This window comes from Schistosoma mansoni, chromosome W (genome assembly GCF_000237925.1).
Source record: "Schistosoma mansoni strain Puerto Rico chromosome W, complete genome".
In the NCBI taxonomy this organism is placed as follows: Eukaryota; Metazoa; Platyhelminthes; class Trematoda; order Strigeidida; family Schistosomatidae; genus Schistosoma; species Schistosoma mansoni.
The window spans coordinates 40772898-40780994 of NC_031502.1; positions in this window are offsets into that span (position 1 = coordinate 40772898).

Here is an 8097-nt window from a genome sequence, read left to right on the forward strand (position 1 = left end):
TCTATTTATGTAAACTACTTAAATGAATATAAGCAAAATACTGAACTCCTCTCAAAAACTCATCCATGACCTCATCACAGATCGAAATCAAAACATTCAGGCCTTGTGAATGACACTTACTCTTCAGACTGGTGAGTTAGTATCCAGCGGCGTGTGTGTTCGGATTTTATCGACTCACTATGCTCACTCGTGGAAGGTCCTATACCAAGACTAAATAGCTTTCTAGTGCTTCTTAGTTTTCAATACTTGTCTTATTAAAGTCAGTCTGTGATATAAAACTTAATAATTCAAAAACCACCACTATTTACAATTACCTGTACTGTAAGATATTGTTAACTGGTGTTTTTTGTTACTTACTTGCTTATGTTACCGCTTGTATAGCATAGACCGCTGAGCAGGAATCTTCAACCTACTCTATCTTGAGATCTCCTTTCCAGCTGTAGCCAAGACTTGTTCATTCTTTTAATGTTTGTCTCTAAGTCTAGACGAAATGAGTTCTTCGGCCTTCTTCTTTTACCTTTCCCTTCAGGATTCCAGGTAAGCGCTTGCCTCGTGATGCAGTTTGGGGCTTTCCGTAATGTATGTCCTATCCACTCTCAACGTCATTTCTTAATTTCCTCTTCAGCTGGAATTCGGTTTGTTTTCTGCTTTAGTAGGTTGTTGCTGATAGTGTCTGATAAATGGACCTCTAGGATTTTGCATAGACAGCTGCTTATAAATACCTGCACTTTTTTGATGACAATTCTAGTAGTTTTCCAAGTTTCAGCTTCCTACAATAGAACCGTCTTAAATTTTGTACTGAAAATTCCGAATTTTATGCTTGTTGATAGTTATTTTTAGCTCCAGGTGTTCTGAAACCCTGTCTAGAGTCCTTCTAGGGTTGTCACCGGTTTCTAGTTCAAATAAAGAAGGAAGATGGGGGGAAGTGAGATTATCAACCTCATCCCGTAGAAAAGAACCTTACCAAAACAACCTTACCAGGAAAAATCATTACAATCATTAATTAACGATCAATAAAAAGAATCACTCAACAATACCAACCACAGACAAAAACTAATTCATAAAATTAATCATACAAGGCCATGTTCGTCGGTAATCAATTTTCTTTGATTTATGTGTATATATTTGTGAAGCAATGTAATTAATCATGACCTCTTGATCCTAAATTTATTATACCCCCCTTTTTCTCGCTTGAGATAACTCATTTCTTTTATTACCAACGCGTATTACAGGTGCACATCCTCCCAATGTCTATTAAAATGAAATAAAATTAATTGCTGAACAAATGAGTTTTATGCGGAGATTATTACTATTATTATTATTATCTCTTTGCTAGCCACGTATAAGTTGTGTGATAACTATAAATCACGATTAATACTTTCACATACATATGGAGGCATTTATACTGACTAAAGCTCATTTTATCGAGACAATGCACAAAATATTTTCAAGAACAGAAGTGACTACTCAACTCATTGTTTTAAGTAGCTTGGATTATATAAAACACAAGCGACAGCGATTAAACTCAAAACAAGAACAAAATAGGAAAGACAAAAGTAGACAAGGTTAATTAGTTCACACAATTAGATATTTTAAAAATGGTTTCTATTAAGAGACAAAATCCATAAGAAAATTAGAGAACATTGAACATCTGTTTCTTCATAGTTCGAGACTCTTTAGCTCTGAGTAGTTAGTCAGGTAACGTGGCTGACAAGATACAACTCAGAATAAATTAATCTACATTTTGTAATCAAAACCAAGTGACAAAACTATGCAAACATCATTCAGTATTAATAAAATATTTTGCTAATATTTGTAAAATTTTCCGATAACTTTCATCACCAAATAACGTCACTAGGCAATGGCTGCCAACAAGGAACCACCAGACAGTTTTTTTCAGCTTACCTTGATATCCCTAAGTAAACATCATTCAAAGTAATCGAGTCATTAGATTCGAGAATATGACGTCGACTACCGAAGTATGTAAAAGACAACTGATGCAAGGTGTGAAAATGATGTATTTAATGTATGATTTTCATATTTTACGAAATAACTGTGTAATTTAGCATTAAAAGATAAATTGGTTTTTCCATCTAATTTCTTGTTCACTACATTTGATGTTGCTGCCAAAGGAGAGGCGGAGAGGATGAAGTTCTACGGACGTCGTTGCAGGGTTGGAAGAGAAACCGATAGTCGGTGCGATCTTGTGCAAAAGGGAGACGTCGAATGGAGTGTTCTGGAGAGGCAGTGTCGGATTTAGCAATCTCTGTCGATGGGGAAAAGGCGTGGGATAACCCGGATGCTCGGCGGACATCGGATATGGATGGCTTGGCAGGTTGACATTGTTACGGAAGTCGATGCGCTGGTGGACTCAACATCTTGACGGTAAATGTAGCGTGGACCGCTACGAAGAAGAAAGCGACACGGAGAGCGAGACGACCTCAAGAGTGACCAATCTTTAAAGGGGGCACGTGTACGATGTATGTTATTTATACTGACAGATATAAATAGTATGTAGCACCAATAGGAAGTGGAATGCCTACCAGAAGAATATTGAATTGAAGAGAACAGGAAGAGAAACAGAGAGCAATCAAGATAACAACAGAATTATAGGGATAATAGAGTAGGTAAAAGACAACTGATGGAAGATATGTAAATGATATATTTAATGTATGATTTTGACATTTTACTAAGTCACTGTGTAATTTTGCAATTAACGATTAGTCGATTTTCCTCATCTGAGTTCTCATACTACTATTCAATGATCAACTATTATAAAATAATTCATTTCTTCTGAAGATCATAGTTCAAATAGCTTAGTAATTACACCATTGACTATGACACGGGATAATGCATCTTCGAATCGCACATTAAACATCTATCCCATCAGATACAAGGTTTTCTATCTTAACCAAAACTCACCAGAATCGTAGTTTATTAAAATCACTCAGAATCTCTGAACAATATACTCTAGAATAAAAATAATTACAAAATTAATTCTCACATTTATTAATATTCTCAATTGTCAGTAGTAACACAGGCAATTTATTTTAGAGTGAATAAAATGAAAGGCATACAAAAAATGTGTGTAACTAGCTAAAGATTAAAGCGTTGTAAGATTTATTCTTTTTTAATCTTAGAATTATACTTCTTTAGTTTCATTTAAATAAAAATAAAAATCAGAAGGGAGGGGTTTTGTGGAGATTTTAGTAATTTTCTATATAGTGGAGTTCAACTAGGTCTGTTGGGAGATATCAACTCACTGAAGACAATTGATGAATGGTTGCTCAATTTCGTAGATCGGTTGAATTTAGACATTAACACCGTTGCATGCCGGCTGGCTCAGTCATCTATCGGTTAAGTGCTTGCGCGCGAGACTGATAGGTCCTAGGTTCGAATCTCGGGAGGCGAGATCGTAAATGCGCACTGCTGAGGAGTCCCACAATGGGACGAAACGGCCTCCCAGTGCTTCCAGATTTTCCATGGTGATCTATTTTCAATTGACTCATTATCTCAACTATATAAAAATAATAATCTAAAATTTACTGTATCATTTATTTTTATCGATAACTTCAATCCATTTATAAACATAAATAAATATGAATATAAATGGAAATTAGAATTGATAAACACTCGGATGACCTTAACTTTTCTCAAAATCTTATGATTATGAAGAAGAAGAAGAAGAAAGGATAAGTAGAGAGCTTTAATTTGTAGAACTATTCTATGAAACTAAATAAATCTACAAAGGAGAGATAGAAGACTTAAAACAGAAGAAGGGAAAAGTTGACTAAATTATTACAAAAAAATAAGTGATGAACTATTTTAAATGGACTGTAGATATGTATAGGAGGAAAAAACAAAAAACTCTAATCACTTTTATTTAAATCTACCTATATATTTAAGTATTTCTATTTATTACGACTTATCAGTCAGATCAGATTACATTAACAAATATGAAATTTTAGACAGAATTAGATGTGAATCTCTGATTCCATTATTTGCATACATATACATCTACTTACATGAATATATATATAATATTCTATTTGATGAGATGAGGTAAATTTGATTATCGACTATTCAGTCAGCATATCAACAATATAATAATAATGATAATTATTAATATCACTATTTAATCTTTCTACCTAAACTTGTCTTGAAATGAACTATTTTTAATTTCACCCTTACTATTATTATTATTATGATTAGTTTCACTAAGATTTAGACGTATGTATGTGCATACATACACACACACACACTCAAACGCATATCACCTTATTTCGCCTTCATTTTTGTTCCTTAAATTCTATTTACTTTTCTTTTCAGAGAGATTGTCTTCACTCCTTACTTATTCTCTATTTGTCTTCTTTCACTCTCTTCCTTTCTTTCTTGACATTAAAAAAAAATATTTGTTTCAAAAGGAGAATAAAATTAAACTTTCAGTTCAAGAGATGAAAATAGAACTTTTGTAGTCTATACTTTATCTTATATATATGTGCATATATTCTTTTTAATGATATCAATTACCATTGGTAGAAAGATGATTATTACTAGTGATACTACTATTACTACCATAGCAAATAACTTGACTACAACAAGAGATAGCAACAATTGCATTTGTAATCCTTTTTCTTTAGAAAAAAATACTTTCTTTTTTAAAAATGATTCAGTGAATGAAAAGGATAATGTAATGCGTAATATCTTCTGGAGAGTTAAAATGTTACTAACTGTTCTACTTTTCTTATGTAATCAGTCTTATTTATATTGATTTGATCTAAGTTGAAGATAAATGATACACATACATATCTAAGAAGAATTTTAATAAATAAAATGAAGTTTACTTGAATATTTTGACAATATATAAACTTATTCATGCACAGTTACATACACACGAGTGTGAGCGTATGAACTTCAGAGGGAAAATTAAATCATCATTAAAATGAATTTATCATTATTCATCCAATCATATATATATGTTTGTGCATTCACAATCGTCAGAATATATAAACTTTTCTCTGAATCACTTGTGAATTGAATTTATTCGACAAATGAAGTAATAAACTAATCCTATTATAATGCATATAATTAAGCTATTATTGTTATTAGTATTATTATTATTATTATAGCCTTAAGGAATGAATATACTTGTGAATAGAACGAATAATCCTTCCTTTTATTTACAAAATAAAAAAGGAATTTCCATTATTCTTTATTCTCATTCCTCTGCTTTTATGCTTCATCCGACTGATTTATAAAATATGACAGATTAAAAGAGAAATCTAAAATAAAGGATATTGTCAAAAACTTTTTTTTCAAAAATGTACAATGATAAGCTAAATCTCTTGTTCATATGAGTAAATTACATTGAATACATCTGTTGGTCACTCTGAAAGAAATAACACTGCCTGGTGATTAATATAAATGGTTAAAAGTAATTGATAGAGAGCATTTTTAGTTACGATTTTTAGACAAAGGTCATTGTTTAAAAATTTCCTATTCCATTTTGACAGTCGGTTAGTATTACTGTAGTGAACAAGAACACGAGTGGGGACAGTTGAATGTAGTTGAGCACAAATTACAAACTATCTTACTATAATCTGATAACCATACAGTAAACAGTTAATTTACAAAATAACAAACAGTTGTCTCACTCTTGACTGTTCCTTCTGGAAATATCAGTTCATCTTCTCTGAGTTCATTGTTCATGCATTTTCATACGGATTGCTCTTCGTTCCTATTCTTTCCTTTTCGATCTTATTCCAAAATACATTCTATGTCTGACCATCACCTTATACTACTTATGTGGACATAAGTAGCTCACACCACATTACTAGTCCCCATACAAAATTTTTTTGGTACAATCGGGTATATAAAGACCTTATCATTCATCTAATTGATATTATGAATCCGAACATTTAAGAAAGACTAATAGATTGAGCGATAATTTGAATTTTTCGAAAACGTAATTTTTTTGATTAATCGGATAAATGTTTGGGTAGTTACGTGACCGGGATTTTAAAATTTAAGTTTCAGGTTCCATCCGCCTAGAATTGAAAAGCCTAGTTTTCTCATTAGCTCTCACACAAAATATGTGCCCGAAGACTGAGCAAATAAGACCGTGCTTAATCACTCAAATACATTGCTTAAATTCTTGAAGGGATTCATATTAGATTCAATCATTTATTGTTAATTTATTAACCACAAAACGAATATATACGTAGTTCCACGGAGTATGGCATTTAGTGTTTGTTGATCAAAGGCAATCCAGCCACTTTGATGTTTCTGTTTTCTGATATTAATTTTTTTAGAATAGCATAAAAATCACAGGACATTACTTCCTATGCGATAAAATGTTTCTAGTTATATATATTTTTTCATCTAGTTGGTTGATTTTAGTTTAGTTGATTACGACAAAGTAAAATTCAATATATAATATCCAGTAGATACTATATTCATTGTTATTGTCATTATTATTACTAAAGAAAATTGTTTGTCCATTTTGAATTAAAAAAAACAAAAAAATAGGCCGATCAATAATAAAATTATTTCAATATGATTGTAGAAAACAGTATATTGATCTGTTAAAGCAGTACCCAGTGGAGCTCAAAAAGTCTGTTGGGAGATATCAACTCACTGAAGACAATTGATGAATGGTTGCTCAATTTCGTAGATCGGTTGAATTTAGACATTAACATCGTTGCATGCCGGCTGGCTCAGTCATCTATCGGTTAAGTGCTTGCGCGCGAGACTGATAGGTCCTAGGTTCGAATCTTGCGAGGTGGGATAGTGGATGCGCACTGCTGAGGAGTCCCACAATAGGACGAAACGGCCGTCCAGTGCTTCCACATTTTCCATGGTGGTCTATCTCCGATTGACTCACAATTTCAACTATACAAAGTGATCTATTAAATGTTAATTTCACCACCTTAATATTTTTCTCAAATACTTTATTCAAATTCTAGAGTTTTATTACATTCTTATCTCCTTCCCTCCTATTTTACTCTTGCTTACATACACTTTGTTTCTGTCTTTCAAAGTTATTTATTTATATATTTGAGATCATTAGTCAACTGAAGTTAGACCATCATGGAAAACCTGGAAGCACTGCACGGCCGTTTCGTCCTATTGTGGGACTCCTTAGCAGTGTGCATTCACGACCCCGCTTCGCGAGCAGTCCCACAATAGGACAAATTGGCTGTCCAGTGCTTTCAGTTTTTCTATGATGATCTATCTTCAATTGATTCATGATTTCAACTATACAAAATTACTAAAATCTCCACAAAACCCCCTTCTGATTATTTATCTATGTATATGAGACATATTTGCATGGATATAAAATAATGTAAAAAAAACTAAGCATTGTAAATACAATTCACCCAAGTATTCATATACAAAATAAGAATAAAATTTGATGTACACATAATGTAAAGGTAGTTTTCAATTTTTTTCTATCTTATCTATCTTAAGTCATCCATTTTATCTACACCCAGAAATAATATTTTACATGAAAAAGTATTTATACAGTTTTATTGTTTTTTTATTTTTGTTTTTCTTTTTTTCTCCTGCTCATTCTTCTTTTCTTCTTTTAAAAGGTAATAGTTGTACAAAGAGTAAATACTTCCAATGAAATGAAAAAAATAAAAAAAAATTTTAGAATTCAATTTTTCGAATATAAAAATTTAAAACCCTATCAATAATAATAATAATTCACGTCACAATTCCATTAAACCTAAATATAATAATTAACTGAATTCTAGTATACTATATAAGCTCTTCTATACACTTGAATAGAAACGTACATAAGGGTATAAGTAAAACATGTACATATATAAGCACATTTCAAAAAACTCAAGTAACTCAATTAAACCTTTCAAAAAAGAAGATATGACAGAAATGCCATTATTTCTTACTTTATATCATTGTTTCATCAATGAATATCAATTTTAGAAGTGATATCTTATAAAATTGATTGTCAGGAATAATAGACTGAAAAATAAATTTCATTCTATCTTGTTTTAATTCATTTCATTTATTGAAAATTACATTTCATCCATTCTTTTCCATTTTTTTTCAATCTTTCTCTCACTCTCACCC